The sequence below is a fragment of the Psittacula echo genome (assembly GCF_963264785.1).
Source record: "Psittacula echo genome assembly, chromosome: 9".
Taxonomy (NCBI): Eukaryota; Metazoa; Chordata; class Aves; order Psittaciformes; family Psittacidae; genus Psittacula; species Psittacula echo.
The window spans coordinates 258,221-278,557 of record NC_137745.1 but is presented as its reverse complement, the minus strand read 5'-3'; the positions used below and the strand labels follow the sequence as shown (position 1 = coordinate 278,557).

Genomic DNA, 20,337 nt, shown 5'->3' with positions numbered 1-20,337 from the left:
GTGGGAATGAAGTGTCCATGGCCAAATTAACTGATAAATGAGTCCCTTTCAAGTAACATTTCCGTAGCTGTTTAAGCTGCTCAGGATTGCATGATAAAAACCTCTTGGCAGTTTAACTTGAAAATCATAGTGAAAACAAAATCAAAGCTTTTGTTCTTAAATCACTACAAAATTAAAAAGTATTTTAGGCTAGCAAATAACTTGATTTTAAATGAAACCTCAAGCCTGAGATACACAATATAGAAGGATGAGTATTTTTTAGTTCAGAGCTGAAAGATTGAATATGACTGAATATCTGTCATATTAAATGAATGCTGCCCTACTGAAATCAAGGGAGCTATTGTTTTTATGGAGAAAGGCTTTTGCTCAATATGTTTAAACCAGGATAACAACGAATGGAGAAGGCATGTAGCAGCTTTTTCTGAAATCTGAAATAAATGCACAAATAAACTGTTGTTGTTTGGATTCTGTTAACACTGGTTCCATAGTCACCATGGTCTGGAGAACTAAAATAAATAGTTTCCATTTTCATGAAAATATATTTTCCTTGTATTCTAGGTTTTAATACTAGAAAATGGCTTGCAGCAAATCTCACTTTAAGATACATGGATCATGTTGTGACCTTGGCATAACTGTCAGCAGAAGGGGTGCTGGAAAGAACACTGCTAGCATTTTTTCAAATATGATCCTTGAGCATGGAACTGCAGCGCTCAAATCTATACTGTAATTATGTGTTGCAGGGTTACCACATGACTGTTGTCAACATCTGTAGTCCAAGAAAGACTATTCAGTGATGTGGTTCCTGAGGTTCCTAGGATTCATGACTCTGCCTTTGTCACCTGCTGGGGAAACTTTCTTATTTGTTATGTCAAGATGAAATTGTCTATAAATCAGAACTAGCAGTGCCCAAGAAGGGAAAAATCTATGGAAATTAATCATATTTATGAGCCTAAATTTTCCTCAATTGTCTTGTGAAACCTGTTGAATAGAAAACTACTTCTCGTTATGTCTCCCTATTTAACTAATGCCGCTGCAAATGTTAAGAAAGGAACTATAGAGTATAATGCTTTCTTAGAAATTAATCCCCTTTCTTCCCCAAAGATATTCCCCAACTTAAAGATTTTTTTCTAAACATAAGAATTAAAAAATCTTTATAAATACACTAATGCTATACTACCTGGTTTTCTTTAAGGACAGTTTTAGATAAAGTTAGTATCTTGAATACATTATGAATCACTGCAGATTTTCAGTTCAGATAATATGGTTTTGTTATCCTGTGATAACTCAAATACTGGAAAACTGCACACACACACAAAATAATCTTGCAACAATTAAGTCACTGTCCAAGATGAGAAATAATTCATTTTCTAATGTGGCATTTTCAAGAAAATAATGAGTAGGGAAGCAGAATTTTATGGAATGAATTTGAACATTTGAGTTTGCTGATCAGATTTGGTACTTGATTGTCAGTAACAAAATTGTTCTTCCATCAAACAAATAACTAACCTCAAGTGAAGTGATTAAGATAAACTAACTGGTAGAGACATACTACAGGACACAACAAAAACAAAAAGCCATCATGAAAAGCTATGCTATATAGAGATTTTCTGTTCTGCAAATGTGCAGTCACTGACACATGATGTACTTCAGCATAAAGGAAAATGAGTTTAGGAACAATTCACAAAATGCTGTGGAAATTCTAGTGTGAATAACAGAAGAAATGCAACAAATTCCCAAGTATGCTTCTTTTTTAAAGATGATAATACAGTTTTTAAAGTCTACAGAAATTGTAGCTTTTCTGCAGCACGCCTTGGATTTCGTAATACTAACATAAAAAATTCAGAGACCTCTCACAAATTTATATCCAACATGCCTCTAACTCAAGGATTACTGTCCAATTCTCTTTGGCTTACTTAGGACCATTACCAAAACCTATGATTTGATTCTTCAAAGCAGGGTCCCTTCCTGACAGCAAAATAGAATTTTGTTGTCATAAACAATTACAAATATACATCTATGAAAACATCCCTCATTTGAGGGGCATAATTTGTTTTAGACAGTAAGTCACTGAGGCATGATCCTTTGGGCAGCCAAAATACACAGGTCAGATTTATGAGAGTTCACACTGAATTCTCCAGACTTGAAGAAAAATGTAGATATCTACCCTGTTTCTAAAGACAACTGATAAGAAAAAATGGCATTTGAAAAAAACAAGGTATTTGTTTTATTCTACTGTTGTTGACTTTCCAGTTTCAGCTGAGTTCTTTGCCATTCACTAAGCAAATACTATTAATAAACAAAAACCTGTAACATTTTAGGTGATGACAACAGTTTTTACACAGGAAATCATGCTGAGATTTCATTTAAAGCTAAATCTGAAATTTTTCTTTGTAAACGAAATATCACTTACATAAGTGTAATCGTGCTTCTGAACAAGAATGTTCAGTCTTTAAGTTCTTTCTTCCATAGGTTTGCCATCCCCACTAGCATAAATTACTTATTTTAAACAAACAAGATGCATTTTTTGAGTTAATCTGTATCAAGTCAGAACATTAGGAAACTGCAACTACATAAGCTGCTCTTTTATCAAAGGCAAATAATATTGCATGGAAAACTCTACCAGCTTGAGCTAAGAATACTAAAAAGAACTTGGAACCAAAATGCTGCAGTATAGAAAACTATGAAAAGGCACCAGCACTACAGAAAGAGCATTTCAAAATGTCTTTCTACCCAGGACCTTTACATTGTCTTCATAAATTCCTATCTGGACTACTCTGATTTGCTGAAGATTTAGTGTGCTTTTCCAGCTGTTGGCTTCTAGGAATGATGGGGGGACTGAACATGCCCATCCAGTCCCTGAAAAATACAAATCAAAATATCATCCATAAAAGCACAGTTTGTGTTCCTGATATTTAGAAAACCTTTTCAAAGGAAAGTGCAGGTTGTTGAGTGTGATGGAACAAAATCAAGCTGTATTTTATTATTATAAAAATAAACTTTACAGTTAATACAATTCTTAAATGTTAAGGTTTCCTTCCTTCTTTAGACAATTTGAGCTGGTATTGCTCTTTCAGCAAAAAGTGTACATAAGGTGTGACCCATAATCCACAGAGCTATACTGTGAAAGACTCCAGGGACTCATGAGAGTGTTTTTCCTGAGCAATAAAGATGGACATGGGATGGGATGGACATAGGAATGTCCATTTATTCCTGAGGAATAAAGATGGGATGAACAACCTGGTCTTGGTTAGAGACTGATGGGGCCAATTTGATTAAAACCCCTTACCCTCTCTAAGGAAAAAGACTTACAGACAACCATAAAGAGATGTCTTTGGTTACCACTGACTTGGCAGTGCTTAGAGACCTCTGTACCACGGTGGCAGGGCAGGTGGTAGCTCACTCACAGTCTGGATGGTTGGTGACTCAGAGTGTACCTAAGACTTGAAATGGTTACCACTAGCAGCTCAGTGGTCACCAACTGTGGAACAGCTGATTTGTATTAAATAATTTAATCTTTCTAGTTTAATTTAACTTGAAAATTTTTCAATAAAGGCATGGAATTAGTAGTCAGAGCTAAGAACAACATATTACCAGTCTGCTAGTGTTTTTCAGAAGGAAACAATGGATTGAGTCAGGATGTTATTGCTGACAGTATTCTTGATATTGGACAAAAAGCTTTGCTAGGTAACTACATTATAAGTGTTTATAACATATCTTATTGTTATAAAATATTATATGTTCTAAATAAAAAAGTTGTTATCAAGCATAAGATGATTTTAGCTACTGACAAGGCCATACAGAGGATTCATCTCAGCTGTCACACATCTATTTTGATTCTGTAGAGAAAAAATTTTTTTACGGGATCTTTATCATAGATGACGGAGTATGGACCTTCTTCATCTACTCAGTTTAATAGGCAATTTATGTCTCTCCTCAACGCTATTTTGTGATAGCTTTTAAAAATTATTTTCACGTTATCACACATTAATACAAAGTTCAATGTTCATTTCACATACACTGTTTTATGTCTGTGTTTGCTACAGCTCAAAGGAAAACAGAACAGTTTTTATAGTTATTATTACTGCAACTGCAGATTTTTTCACTGAAGTAACTCATATTATACCACATCTTGTAATTCTTTTCACATACAAAACTAATCTCTGTACACTGTACATAGCTGTTTCCTTAAGTTCCATATCTCATCAGCAGAAAAGAGCTGTAACACATTCAAGCTTTCATATAACTATTAACAAGACTAAATACTTGCAAGTTAACACTTAAACATAGAATTCAAGGGACCTCAATAAGTCATCTCATTTTGATCAAACCAGATCCTTTTATTTTGATCAACCTATTTCAACTACAAGACAAGCAGAATGGAAATGAAAAGGGCTCTTTAAATTCCTTTATGTTTGCTTTATGCTGATGGGAACAGTGCACCTCTACAGAGTAAATTAAACTTAAATTGGGGCTGCTTTGACTTACATCTGTCCATGGCTATTCCAACAGCTGATACAAATATATTATACATGCAAATTTGGAGGCCAAGACGATTAGCCACAGCTGTGGAGGTAACTTGAACACAGAATCATAGAATAGTTGGGGTTGGAAAGGACCTTAAGATCACCAAGTTCCAACCCCCCTGCCATGGGCAGAGACAACTCACACTAAACCATGTCACCCAAGGCTCTGTCCAACCTGGCCTTGAACACTGCCAGGGATGGAACATCCATGGCTTCTTCTAGAAGGGATGAATTGTTCCAAAGCTTGACAGATTTCTTTACATTGATGGATTGTAATTGTCTCAACTCAACTGTCCTACACCCACTAAACAGGTAATGTTTCTTCTTCTTTCTGAAAAGCCTTGATGATGTCATGTAAGATTTACTTCTGAAAGAGGAATCTGGCAAGGCTCAATCATATGTTATGATTGCTAAAATATGCCGACTTTTATGTTAGTTTTTCTGCTACTTCTGGACTTGTTATTGATTTCACATCATCTCCTGTTGGCATACAGGCATAATCTGGAGTGAAGAGGGGGACAATCACCTATCCGTTTGCAGTCAAAATGGAAAAACCTAATTTTCTGCCTCAGGAAACAGAACTGCTGGTGTAGAAATACAGCAAGTAGTATAGCAGATTTAAAGAAAGAGAATTTTCCATCACTTCAATAGACAAAAAACATACAAGATTTTTTTATACCATCATATTCTTTTTGCATATGTGGTCAACTTCACAACCAATCCTTCTCTTTTGCTGTTCAGCTAACACCTGAGAACTGGTACAACTACTCCACATAGCAACATGCTTGCCTAGACATCTCATTATTAGCTCTCTCTGGCACTGCTCACCATACCTGCATTCCCAGAATATGGCCAAAGACTCTTTGTTCACACCAAAGCCTCCAAAGTTTTTAGGAATAACAGTTATATGCATGCTTTGATATCCAGTGGCATGGTAGAATATATTTTCCATTTCTGCCACTTGCATGTGTGGTTTGGGCTGCCTCAGAATCAGCAAACATAAACCTAACACTAGAATCTGACCAAGCTCATAGCATGTGGTCAGAGAGCAAGAAGCATTATCACTTACCTGATTCTCTACAATTGCACTGAAACATAACATCAGAAAAGGCAATGTCTTGGAGAAACTGAGGCAATTTTAGAGATGGTAAGGAAGAACTGCTAGCACTAATCTCTGCTTCCCAAGCTACCCTTTCTTCCATATTCACTACAGCTTTTAGTTTAGTATTACTTATAAAACAGTCTAGATCCAGTTCATGTTTTTTTTCTCTCAATGTCCAAGAAAATCTAATAGCTTTGCTATTCAAACCCCTCCCACCAAGACAAGCAATCAAAATACTACAGTATTAGGGATTCATTGTTGACTTAGCGTTACTTTTAAGATGGAAACATATTACACAGGTTATATTAAAACTAGATTATTACTTCCACAAATTGGATACCAATGTCTAAATCAACTTCTCCTAAAATCTTGAGATAAAAATTCCCAGAACAAAACATAATCTCATGTGTACTGAAATATTCTCAGCCACACTGCAGTACAAAGTAAACACTGGCACTTGACTGATAAACTTCTGAAAAGTGGGCTTATATTGGTAATTCTGATAGATGGTGTAGTCTAGCAGACCTTGCTTAAAAGTAGAGCCCACCATGGAGACAACAGGCAATGTCCTGAGAACTGTTGCCTACATTCCAATTTATGGCAGTTTTATTCTGACTGAATAAAGAATATTGGTTTTGAAAACTTCTTGAAGAAGCTGGTTTATCTCCTTAAACCAGCAAAGCTAATCACACATTCCGACTCATTAAAGTCACTCCCTCCCTTTCAGCTATCAAAGCCTCCAGCTGTAATCAATACAATCAATGGGCAATAAACTATCCACAGCTTTCCTGGTAACAATGTGGAATGCCCAAGTATTGTCTGTTAACATTGTGAGCTGCATTGTATGAAGCCTTAGAATAGCTTCCACACCCATTCAAAGTACCATGAACCTTTAATGCTTGCACTAAACCTCTTCATTATCCAGCAAGCTTTTCTCTATACCAAAACAGAATTTAAAATACTATAAAGTCTTGTAATATTATGATAATCTTGTTAAATAATGGTCGTATATTGAAATACCACATGTGATGGAAAGGAAAAGAATCTTGTGGACTTATGAACAACATTTTCAGTCTTATGACAGCATGTTAAATTTTGCAGAAAACAGCATTCATCAGTAAAATCTGTTGAGAAAATTAGTGATGCCTTATTAAGTAGCACTTCTCAATGACAATATATCTAAAGTATTGACATCAACAGAAATCCAAAGAATCAGAGGGGTTTGATTTAAATCTTAACGAACACTGTTCATATTCTGATTTTTTTACAGATATTTTTGTGCTTTAGTCTATCCTGCTGGCTGGACTGAGAAAATGGCAAATCATTTAGTATAAAGATTTGTAACATTGCTCTGAATTGAGATAGCATACTTTAATACATTTCTTTGGGATCAGATTTAATTTGTGTCACTTAAACCAATGGGATCATTTAATCCATCTTATTAACAAAATTAAAATGCATCAAAGTTTTAGTAGGGTTTTACCCAACAATCTAAACAGGAATTAAAAGGAATATTCAAGTTATTCAGTCAGTCTGGCAGTATATTTTAAAAAAGCAGGGCAAGGGCTACATTATATCACATCAGGGAATGAAAAAACAACAGCAGTTTTGTACCGTTAAGAACACATTGAATTGACAAACTGTTAAACATCTGAAGAATACAATCAATAAAGAGCAAAACTGATGATTTTAACTACATAAACTACTTAGTAAATCTTTATGAATAGAACTGGCTTGCGCCTGAGTGACAATAAGAGGAACACATTTGCTGAATTATGTTTTACAATGGATAATCTGATTATCTCTGCAGAGGGCTAGAGAATGCCAATATATGAATCAAGAGTATAAAAACATTTTAAGGAAAAAACGACTAATTCTTTGCATCTCATGCAGCTATCAACTGAAAATCTCAGCACATACTTCTGCTGTATTAGTAATATTTAACCCCATATGAAGCAAATTCTGCTACAGATGCTCAAAGTGAATAAGTAATACCTTACCATTATCCACTGAATGCAAAGTGACAGATGACATCAAAAGTATGGTTCAGTACAGCCTACATAATCAATTCAGTTAGGATGAAGATCTATTTTTCTCACTTGTTTGGATTTTTAATTATATCTACTTAAGGTTATCAGAAGCTAACTCATTTCTTAGACAGATCAATAAAAATTCACCTAGTTCTGTGAGACTCCTTTCCTATTCCCTGATACATCTTTTTTGGAGTGTGCATAACTTGTTAGGCTCCTCTAGATTAGCAGATCTGAATTTTCAGTTATTTACATATCTGCTGAGTTTCAAGCATATGTGTAACTTCATTAACTTCAATCAGATTACCTATACACACCTGTTTGGATTTTACTTTGTAATATATTAATCATCTATGCATAATGGGAGTGTGGTTTTTTTGATAGGAATATTTCCATAGAAATAAACCCTTCAGTAATAGTTTCAGAAGTGAAGCAAGGACTTATGTAGGCTATTAATAGTAAGAAGTCTTTGCATTATGTACAAATTGCAATAATTTTATTTGAAATAATGTTGAAATAAAATTTCATGTCCTGCCAGTACATATGTCTCTACCAATTGTAAGGTCATCTGAGCCTTATTGAATCTAAAATCCTTTTATTATTCAACTCTGTTTGAATGGCCCAGGAACATTGAGAAAAAGAGTGGAACCAATAAAAACCAAATCTCAGTAAGTCCTGAAGCTGCAAAAAAAAGGAGATGAACTACCTTACATTAACATAGATGCAACAGCAAAATGTTTGAAAGCATTTGCCACATTTTATATTCAAAACCACAGCTCGTTTTATAAGGCTCCAGTCCGGATGATGGCACGTGGGAAAGGTTTAACTCACAGAGGCAAAAGGATGCTGGGGCATGAATTAGCAGGGCTCATTTGGAGAGCTTTAAACTAGATTTGAAGGGGGATGGGGTTGTAACTGGGCTTGCCCCAGTGGGGCAGCACTCTAGGATTGATGAAGACCGGGAGGCCTCCTATAATCCTAGGGTGAAATTGGTGAGCTCAGCTCCCTCCTTGAAATGCCTGTACACCAATGCGTGCAGCATGAGAAATAAGCAGGAGGAGTTGGAGACCTGTGTTAAGTCAGGAGATTATGATCTGGTGGCAATTACAGAGACGTGGTGGGACAGCTCGCATGACTGGAATATACTCATGGAGGGCTATGTCCTTTTCAGGAAAGACAGGCCAGCCAGGCGGGGTGGTGGGGTTGCTCTTTAAGTGCAAGAGCAGCTGCAATGTACTGAGTTCTGTCCAGGGACAGGGGACGAGCGAGTTGAGAGTCTGTGGGTGAGAATTAAGGGGCAGGCTGGCAGGGGCGATACTGTTGTGGGTGTCTGTTACAGGCCACCAGATCAGGGTGAGGAAGTTGACGAGGCCTTCTACAGGCAGCTGAGAGCGGCCTCACAGTCACAGGACGTGGTTGTCGTGGGGGATTTTAACTTCCCTGATGTTTGCTGGAAGGACTACTCAGCAACCCAGCCACAGTCCAGGAGGTTCCTCCAGTGTATGGATGATAACTTCCTCATCCAAATGGTGGATGAGCCAACTAGGAGAGGAGCGCTGCTGGATCTCATCCTCACTAACAAGGAGGGGCTGGTCGAAGCAGTAAAGGTTGAGGGCTGCCTTGGTTGCAGCGACCACGAGATGGTGGAATTCAGGATCTTGTGTGGTAGGACCAGTACAATAGCAAGTAGAATTGCAACCCTGGACTTCAGCAGGGCAAACTTTGGCCTTTTCAAGCAATTGCTAGGGGAAATCCCATGGGCAAGGCTGCTTGAAGGTAAAGGGGCCCAAGATAGTTGGTTGACATTCAAGGATTGCTTATTCCAAGCTCAAGAGCAAAGCATCCCGACACGTAGGAAGTCAAGAAAGAGGGCCAGGAGACCTGCGTGGCTAAATAAGGAACTGCTGGGTATGCTGAAGTGGAAGAGAAGAGTTTATAGGTCATGGAAGGAGGGGCTGGCCACTTGGGAGGAATATAAGGCTGCTGCTAGAGGATGTAGGAAGGCAGCTAGGATGGCTAAGGCCTCCTTAGAATTAAATCTGGCCAGAGGGGTCAAGGACAACAGAAAGAGCTTTTTCAAATACATAGCTGATAAAACTAACACCAGAGGCAAGGTTGGCCCACTGGTGAACGGGATGGGTGCCCTGGTGACAGAAGATACTGAGATGGCAGAGTTATTGAATGCCTTCTTTGTCTCAGTCTACTCTGCCGGTGGCAGTCCTGAAGAGCCCTGTACTCCTGAGACCTCAGATGAAGTCAGGTCACTGGAGCAGTTTGCCTTAGTCGATGAGGAATGGGTTAGGGACCAGTTGAGCAATCTGGACATCCATAAATCCATGGGTCCAGATGGGATGCACCCGCGGGTGCTGAGGGAACTGGCGGAAGTCATTGCTAGACCACTCTCCATCATCTTTACCAAGTCTTGGGAAACGGGAGAGGTGCCTGAGGACTGGAGGAAAGCAAATGTCACTCCAGTCTTCAAAAAGGGCAAGAAGGAGGACCCGGGTAACTACAGACCGGTCAGCCTCACCTCCATCCCTGGGAAAGTGATGGAACACCTTATCCTTGATGCCATCTTAAGGCATGTCAAGGATAAGAGGGTTATGAGGGGCAGTCAACATGGCTTTACCAAGGGGAAGTCATGCTTGACCAACCTCCTAGCCTTTTATGAGGAAATAACATTGTGGATGGATGATGGCAGAGCGGTGGATGTGGTCTACCTTGACTTCAGCAAAGCATTTGACACAGTCTCCCACAGCATCCTCATAGCTAAATTGAGGAAGTGTGGTCTGGATGATCAGGTAGTGAGGTGGACTGCAAACTGGCTGAAGGACAGAAGCCAGAGAGTTGTAGTCTATGGGGCGGAGTCTAGTTGGAGGCCTGTATCTAGTGGAGTGCCTCAAGGGTCCGTACTGGGACCAGTATTATTTAATATATTCATCAATGATTTAGATGAGGGAATTGAGTGTACTGTCAGCAAGTTTGCTGATGACACTAAGCTGGGAGGAGTGGCTGACACGCCAGAAGGCTGTGCTGCCATCCAGCGAGACCTGGACAGGCTGGAGAGTTGGGCAGGGAGAAACTTGATGAAATATACCAAGGGAAAGTGTAGAGTCCTGCATCTGGGCAGGAACAACCCCAGGTTCCAGTATAGGTTGGGGAACGACCTGTTAGAGAGTAGTGTAGGGGAGAGGGACCTGGGGGTCCTAGTGGATGGCAGGATGACCATGAGCCAACACTGTGCCCTTGTGGCCAAGAAGGCCAATGGCATCCTGGGGTGTATTAGAAGGGGGGTGGTCAGTAGGTCGAGAGAGGTCCTCCTTCCCCTCTACTCTGCCCTGGTGAGACCGCATCTGGAATATTGTGTCCAGTTCTGGGCCCCTCAGTTCAAGAAGGACAGGGACCTGCTGGAGAGAGTCCAGCGCAGGGCGACAAAGATGATGAAGGGCGTGGAGCATCTCCCTTATGAGGAAAGGCTGAGGGAGCTGGGTCTCTATAGTTTGGAGAAGAGGAGACTGCGGGGGGACCTTATTAGTGTATATAAATATATAAAGGGGGAGTGTCACGAGGATGGAGCCAGGCTCTTCTCAGTGGCAAACAATGATAGGACAAGGGGTAATGGGTATAAACTGGAACACAAGAGGTTCCACTTAAACTTGAGAAGAAACTTCTTCTCAGTGAGGGTGACAGAACACTGGAACAGGCTGCCCAGGGAGGTTGTGGAGTCTCCTTCTCTGGAGACATTCAAAACCCGCCTGGACACATTCCTGTGTAACCTTATCTAGGTGTTCCTGCTCCAGCAGGGATTGGACTAGATGATCTTTTGAGGTCCTTTCCAATCTCTAACATACTGTGATACTGTGTGATACTGTGGTATATGCTGCCCTGTTTCCATGTTCTCAGATTCCCATACAAGGGAAAGTGATTTTGGGTTATTTTGACATGCTTTTATATGTTAGCTACTTGGTTCTCAACAACCTGCCTGCAGCTAAGATTTTCACCATCGTGATTAAAAAAATTAACCTCCCAACAAGATGTTTCCTGTGCCATTTGCTTCTTTTGTCATAGTCTCTTTTCATGCATATTACAGCCTGACAAATGCAGCAGAACTTCACTAATTCAGATTAACGACTTGGGAGACCTATTGCACCTATTCTGTGGATGAGTAAAGTGGATGAACAAATACAATGAAAAACCAAAGTACATTTTGTGATACACTGTTCTTGTTCATGTATTTTGACAACAGTTGTGTCATTTTATAATACTTCATAATGGAGTATTTTCTGTTTTGCAGAAGTAATGGAACTGTATGACTTTGATCTTGTAATGAATCATAAAAATAACTATGCTTCTTTGTTTGCGAAACTTAATCTTCAAATGTGCTTAACTTTTAAGTTATTCTGCTATTTACGCCTTTGCTTAGAAATACAGGAAACAAAGACCTTTTGTGTCTGAATTTCACAACATGCATGCTGGGGAAGTTCTGCTGCAGTGCAAATAAATGTTATCGCTCCCATCCTTCTCTTAACTGCACTATTTCATAGGGGAGTTTAATTTTGCCAAATCTCTTAACAGTATAACACCACATGCGGCAGCTAATGGAATGTCTAGTTTTCATTGGGGATGGATGAGAGTACTTCAGTGGTGGTCTCAAAGCTGAACATACTTTTAATACTTGCGGGTTTGCAGTGGATATGTTTTTGTGCTGGAATCATTGATATATTATCCAAATTTAAGGTTCCATGGTAATAGCAGTATTCATGGCAACAGTAGGTTCTAAAACAAGACTTCTCTGGCAGAAACTCTTAAACAAAGTGAAAGAAATAAGTTACTTCTTAAAAATCAATGGAATAGTCAGATGCATAGAAAGGGGTGTTTGGTATATTTAACTAATACACCAGAAGTTTAACAATAATAAAGTCTGAAAAGAATTAGAGGAACATATTTATCATTTCATGATACGTTACCTGAACTATTGTGCATGCGTATCATTATAATAGAAAGGAAAATCACACTGTTTGATAAAGAAGCAATTAAGGATATGGGCACTGCTCCTTTCTTGTAAAGATAAAACAGCTTTTTCTGAAGAGTTTATAGTTACTGTCCTCCTCAAAGACTTCATCTCCACATTAGTGAAACCTTTCTATAGTGATGATAAATCTCAAATCTTTAACATTTATCATAATTGGAGAGAGACCTTTACTTAAAAAAAAAAAAAGAAGAAGAATAAAATACTAGCTTTTTTTGAGGTTGGTTTTATTTTGGGTTTTTCCTTTGATTCTAGGGGAAAGAAGAATGATGACATCCTGATCAGTCCAATATAACATATGTAGGTTACAATGATAAGCAGCTTGCTTTAGTCAGCCTGTACTAAGCCCATGTGAAGTGAGGACAGTGACTATTAATCATTTGTCAAAGACTGTGGGCCTGTATCAGCCAATTATAGATAGAAGGAATTTTATATTACATCCTCAAGTATAGAGTTACAAATGACTTGAACCACAGCACAGTGGTGGCACTTTTAATAGATAAAACAAATCTAGGCAAAATGACATCCTGAATTGTATCACACTTCCATGCGGCTCTGTGCCCACAATAGAGTTAAACATCTGGGAAAAAACTAACTGAAAATTTGGCTGTGTACATTTTGTATGATATTACTGAAGTAAAAGAAACTTCTTGTGAAAGGATAGTCAATGAAATGCTGAAATATTTGTGTCCTACCTGTGTAGTTGCTGGGGAACAGCTGATAGAACTTCAGAGGAATACATTTCATTTGGTAGCTTGAGAAGAGTTAAGTGGAATGCCAAGAGAGGATCTCGTGAGACAATAATTATGCAGATAGGTTTCTAAGTATTAAGAAAACCCTCTCAAAGACAGAAAAATCAGCTTTTATCAGAAATACATTTTTTGGAAAGCATCTGTGGAAGCTGAGAAAATCTATTCATGAGATTAGGCTCGAGTGATCTTTTTCAGAGAGCAGCTCTACATTTTACTGTTCAGTATAGCTGAAATTCCTCTAGCATATTGACTTTCTTTTAACATTTCTTTTGAACAAGCTTCCAAAACTTCTGTGACACACAATTATTTAGGAGGACAAATGCTTGCTAAGCAGGAATTCACAATTTCCAGTCCCCGCACTGGAGGAAGAAGTAACGCAGATAATTACAACTTCCAATAGGAAGAGAGCAATTCTGAAGTTCAGCTAGGACCATACAGCACATCAGTCAGTGGGAAGTACATAGCTAAGGCTTGAAACGCTGCACATCGTCTTGCTCACCTGGCTCTGTACGCTCTGCAGTCAGCCTGTCTCCTTTCATTAACTGGTCTACACCTTGTAAAGCAGTGTGATGTGGAGATGATTTGTATTGCAATAGCAATAGTCATGGCAGATTTATGACCATTCCTCAGCAGAACCAATGGAAAATGAGTCTAGCTGGGTCCTTTTACTGACTGCATTTCTATTATCTTCACAGGTGCTTTCTTTCCTGGCTTGTTCTTTTATCTTATTATGGACAGAAGCTACAGTTGCTGGACAATAGCTTCAACACTGCTGTCTTTTCATTTCCCAGAATATATCACTATTTAAAGTTACTTTAGACCTGTCAAATTCTGTATCACTCCTTACAACAAACTATTTGTTGTTTCAGTAAGTGCACATAAGCAAGTAATCATCTTAATTCCATGGCATTTATAGCCACTCATCTACACGGGATATATACATTTTTGAAATATTCTCTGTGTTGTTCTACACTACTGTAGCAAGCTTACAAAGATTTAAACATTTTCCACTTGCTCATACATGACTTGTTAAAATTGGCTTTGAAAACAGTTTAGGAGCCAACTTATAAATTACCATTAAAATTAATTAATCTCTCTCTCGCTTAGGTACACACCCCCTGTGGGAAACATTACAGTTTTCCATTATAAATGAAAGGTAATGATGTGAATAATGATATTCAAGTCACATCATCTCCAGTTTTTACATCATGATGTAAACTGACCTCATAATTTTGTCATCTTCTGTATTTACAGCCCCATAATGCTTTTCTGGCAGTTCACAAAGGCTACTGAATTTATGAGGCACTTACAAGTCAGGTGTTTTACGAATACTTCGCCTGCATTTCTCACAAATGATTTCTAGAGAAATTAAAGTCTACCGTGTGTGCTGGACTAAAATAGCATGAGAACTAAGTTGTAATTTATACCATTCTCTTTTAAATTTCATTACATGGAAATACAGGTTTTCATTGTTGATCACATTAACTTGACATGATGGAAAGCTTTATTTCTGCAGATAGTGGTATTTATTCTGGTTTTCCTTATATAAAATGCACTGAGCACCAAATTGCTTTAGCACATGCATAAAAATAACTTAATAAAACTTGACTCAACCAATATATGGGCAGAAAGAGACAAACGATGTAGTTTGCACTAAAATACAGCCAATTCTAATGCCATCAGAATTATGAAACTGATTCTGGAATCAGAGTCCAAAGTTTCAGCCTCAAGGCACCTGAGACCTTACTCTGAGGACTATAGTTGTCTCTCTGTTCACTTCATCCACTGTAACAGTTCTTAAGGATAGAGATAGTTCCTTTGATAACCAGCACCCAAGGCAGAGAGGTTTTCTAGACCAACATAAGCACTTTGATTTACATGTGCAAGGGGGTGGGAATCCAGGATTATATTTTAACTCCAGTAATACATTGTGTGTACTAGGAAGCCTATAGCTGCACGTTGCAGTAACTGATGTATCTGGATGAACTTGCATGGCAAGTTTCATAGTGTTCACTTAATAAAATCTAACAAGAACATTTTAAATCCATAAAAACGTGGATGGCAAGGGAAATAAGTGACTGAAAACATCTGTGCGAGGAAAAATGTGTATTATTCTCCACAACTGATTGGCAATGTGCTGTCAGAAAACACTTCATACCATTGATAGAAGCTAAAGAAGTATCTGAAATGTCATCTGCTGCTATCCCTCTCAACACACATACGTTGTCCATTTAAAACCTGGACAAGCGAAATCGACATGAACATCACCAAGTGAAATCGCTCTACTTTTAAAAATAAGTACACCTCTTGTTCAGGCTGTTAAAAAATTGACAAAATGGTGTCCTGGGTTCAGCAGTAGCAGTCATTTTTTCTCCTTCTTAGTAGCTGGTGCAGTGCTGTAGTTTTGACTTTCAGCCTGGGAACAGTGCTGATAACACCCATGTTTTTAGTTACTGCTCAAATGTTCACTCTGACCAAGGACTTTGTGAGTCTCATGCTCTGCCAGGGAGGAGGGGAAGCCGGGAGGAAGGAGAAACAGGACACCTGACCCAAACTAGCCAAAGAGGTATTCCATACCACAGCACGTCATGCCCAGGATGTAAACTGGGAGTTACCCGGAAGGACTACTTCACTGCTGGGTCGGGCTAGATATTGGTCGGCGGGTGGTATTGTATTCTCTTCCCTTGTTATTTCCCTTATCATTATTATTACTGGTGGTAGCAGCAGTGGTTTGTGTTATACTTTAGTTACTGGATTGTTCATATCTCAACCCATGGGAGTTACATTCTATTTGATTCTCCTCCCCATCCCTGAGGGAGTGGGGGGAGGGAAAGAAGGGGGGGAGTGAGAGACTGCGTGGCTGATTTATGGCTGACTGGGTTTAAACTACGACATAGGTTTTCATCTGGAAGTGGACAATTAATTTTGATCACCTCAATTTGGTTATTTCTCCCTAGCCACCCTCTCCCCTTATTTTCATTTTGCCTTATATTAAAGTCACAGGGATTTTCTTGCTGATTCCAAACAAAACAGAACAAGCTAAAAACCTGACAGCCAAAATATGCTGTACACAGGATCAATTTGAGCTATCCCACAGTGTTGTAACACCCTCTCCTGACTGGGCTATCTATTAAAAAAACCCCTGTCTAAATAAGTAACGTTAAAATCTTCCGTAACAAATGGATTCCCTGACACCTACAGTTACATAGAGAATTCTATTTCTAAGCCTTCAAAGCAGAGAGGGAGTAAGGGAGAAAGAAACAGATGAGAGTTTATGTATGTCAGATGAGGAAGATTTGCTGAATCACGCACCAAAGCAGTTGTAGGAACAAGGCTTGTGTCAGTTACATTAAATACATAGTGGTACATTCAAAACATGCAGAATTCAGTTCTGCATTCCAGGACAACACAGACATAATGAATACAGTGACTGAAACGAGCAATAGTAAAGCCCTCTTAAAGTGATTTAAGATTAAATCAAAGAATGTCACATTTAATATTCAGGACACTCTAACTGAATCCTTACTGCCCAGGCTATAAATGGAATCTTACCGTGGGTTGGAGTGAGAAAGTGGGCTCATTTCTTTCTGATAGTGATGCTCCTGACTGGTGGGCTATGGAAAACAAAAAATAATAGTGTGAAAATGACTCTGCAAATATTTTTTCAGTATATTTAGAAGTATGTAAGAGATCTTTTATGAGCATACACATTTGCAGCTTCTGATATTAGAATTTTACAGCCTTTTTCCTTACCTGTGAAATTAAAAATGGATATTCAGATTCTAACCGTGCAAAAGTACAACTTAACAGATGATTCTTACCTGGCTGGAATAAACATGAATTAAAGAGTTGACCACATGGTCATTTCCCTACTGTCTGTGAGTGTTGGGGCTGAGTCAGGAAGCTTCAGAGAGGGAGGGTAGTGAAGTCTTGTCTGATAGGAAAATCTGGACTGTATGTGTATAGAAAGCACTGTGCAGGAGCTCTTAGTAGGATCTGTGCAGAACCAACCATTCTTAAGATGAGACAACACTGAGGCAGAGCTAATAGGGCTGGCAGGCATGGCTCCTCTCTCCTCAGAAGTACCAGTAACAGTAATCTAAGCAATCCCAAATGGAGTTTGCTGAAGCAGATATGATCCCCTATGGCGCTGCCAACTTGATACCTGGATTCAGCTATTTATGAATAGATAATGCGGACTGTATGAATATTCATACAAAAGATGACAATTTTCTACAGTCTTCAAATGTTACCTATTCATTGTTAAGAATGTGCCCCAAAGTGTGGCATTTCATGATACGGACTCAAGTTGATGAGGCGACTCAAATCCAAATCGAGACTCAAATCCAACTTTACTAAAATCAAGCCCTTTTTATCCCCCTGTTTAGTACTTTCCAAACCTGCACAAGCATGCCACGTTCAATCTCATTGGCCCCTGTAAAACTCTCCAGGTAAATAGTCCAATCACAATGCTGCAGATCCTCTCACAACCTCCGGCCACAACTACATCCTGGCCCATCCCCCCAAGGCTTGTTTTTTGACCTTCTCTGGCCTTCCATGCCCCAACTCATTGCCCCAGGGCTTGTCAAGCACCAGGGCCTCAGTGCTCACTCCCAAACTGTTTTTCATGCAAATCTTATCACCTTCACTCCCCACACCAAAGGTTTCAAACTACCTTTGGTTTATGGCATTAAAAAGATATTTGGAAGAAAGATCAATATTCATGGACTGGTACAAAAATTCAAGAATTCTAACATTCAGAAATGCATTTTCTCTCAGTATATTTGTAGTGCTTCCAGAAGAGACCCCCCTGCCATTGTCACACACCTCAAAAGCAGCTCTAAACAAATTAGTGAAGTGCGAAAGAAGTGAAAATACAAGCATACATTAAGACTCGTGCAATTTAGTACATGAAATGCTAAAAATAAACACTAAGCACTATGAAAGCAATTGCCTTTTTCTACAGAAAGCTGTATAAAAATGAGTATCTTCTCATGGTTTCAGGAAGTGGAAGGGATGTTCTAAAATGTATGTACAGGATGAATTACATGAGTCACTGCCTGGTGGTGGGTAGTGCAATTCCCAAATGATGGCTAGTGGAAGACTGAGAATGAAACAGAAAGTGAATTAGTCAGTCTGTGAACCAGAATATCTGTCTAAATAACTTCTAGTCTCATTTCATAGTAAGGAGGTCTGCCTCAGTTTTGCAGTTTGACATGATGTGAACAGATCCCTCCAGGGGTCGTCAAACTGCAGGAATAATTCTGGGTTTAAATATCACTCCTCTTGTCTGTCAGACTTCAGTTCTCCCAAACCATTTCTGTGTGAAGTGGCTTGCTTTTCTGAACCATTATAAAGGAAACCAGAAAACCTTCCACAAATTAGATATGAACCTGGAAGAACACTTTCAAATGTTTTGCAGGTCAAGGATTATATGACTGAATTTATATTTAGCAAGCTGCTTGGAGAACAAGTAATCTTTCTTTTCTGTGAGTACTCCTTACTCAAAAGACAGGTCTTAGTAGTGAATGTATGCTGCAGTCTGCTAATGCAGCATTATACCACTGCAAGCTTCTAGGATGTATCAGTGAGCAATCTATGAGAATCTTCTTTCTCTTTTGCATTTATTGCATGTAGCGAATAAAAGACAGACTAGGGACAACGTAGGCCCCTTTCGGAAGCTATCAGGAGAACTGGCTATCCAGGATTTGGAGAAGGCTGAGATTCTTAATGACTTCTTTGCCTCAGTCTTCACTGGCAAAGGCTCTGACTGCGCCACCCAAGTCTTGGAAGGCGGACGCAGGGACTGTGAGAATGAAGACCCTAGGCCCACTGTAGCAGAGGATCTGGTTCGAGGCACTCTTAAAAACCTAAACGTACACAAGTCCATGGGACCTGACGAAATCCATTTGTGGGTCCTGAAGGAGCTGGTGAATGAAGTTGCTAAGCCACTGGCCATCGTATTTGAAAAATCATGGCAGTCAGGTGAAGTTCCCGATGACTGGAAAAAGGGAAATATAACCCCCATTTTCAAGAAGGGGAAAATGGATGACCCGGGGAATTACAGACCAGTCAGTCTCACCTCTGTGCCTGGCAAACTCTTGGAGCAGATTCTCCTGGAAGGCATGCTAAGGCACATGAAAAACAACAAGGAGGTGGTTGGTGACAGCCAGCATGGCTTCACTAAGGGGAAATCCTGCCTGACCAATTTGGTGGCCTTCTATGATGGGGCTACGAAACTGATGGACAGGGGTAGAGCAGTTGACGTCATCTATCTGGACTTGTGCAAAGCGTTTGACACTGTCCCACATGACGTCTCTAAATTGGAGAGACATCAATTTGATGGGTGGACCACTCGGTGGATAAAGAACTGGCTGGCTGGCCGCACGCAAAGAGTTGTGGTCAATGGCTTGATGTCCGGCTGGAGACCGGTAACGAGTGGTGTCCCTCAGGGATAGGTGTTGGGACCGGTCTTGTTCAACATCTTTGTCGCTGACATGGACAGTGGGATTGAGTGCGCCCTCAGCAAGTTTGCCGATGACACCAAGCTGTGTGGTTCGGTTGATACGCCGGAGGGAAGGGATGCCATCCAGAGGGACCTCGACATGCTTGTGAGGTCGGCTGATGCCAACCTCATGAAGTTTAACCATGCCAAGTGCAAGGTCCTACACCTGGGTCAGAGCAATCCCAGGCACAGCTACAGGTTGGGCAGAGAAGAGATTCAGAGCAGCCCTGCAGAGAAGGACTTGGGGGTGTTGGTCGATGGGAAAATGAACATGAGCCGGCTGCAGTGTGCGCTCGCAGCCCAGAAATCCAACCATATGCTGGGCTGCATCTAAAGGAGCATGACCAGCAGGTTGAAGGAGGTGATCCTGCCCCTCTACTCTGATCTCGTGAGGCC

At 39.6% G+C, this 20,337-nt stretch overlaps 1 pseudogene across 1 annotated transcript in view; it reads right to left on the bottom strand.

The window, feature by feature from the left end:
- The window catches only part of LOC308225067 (protein CFAP20DC-like), a 65,064-nt pseudogene that overhangs the window by 1,972 nt on the left and 42,755 nt on the right, over nucleotides 1–20,337 (bottom strand). The window contains exons 14-15 of the transcript in view: nucleotides 16,989–17,050; nucleotides 2,774–2,856 (exon numbers count right to left, since the gene is read on the bottom strand). The product of the transcript in view is annotated as a protein CFAP20DC-like (transcript). The remainder of the gene's footprint in view (nucleotides 1–2,773; nucleotides 2,857–16,988; nucleotides 17,051–20,337) is intronic.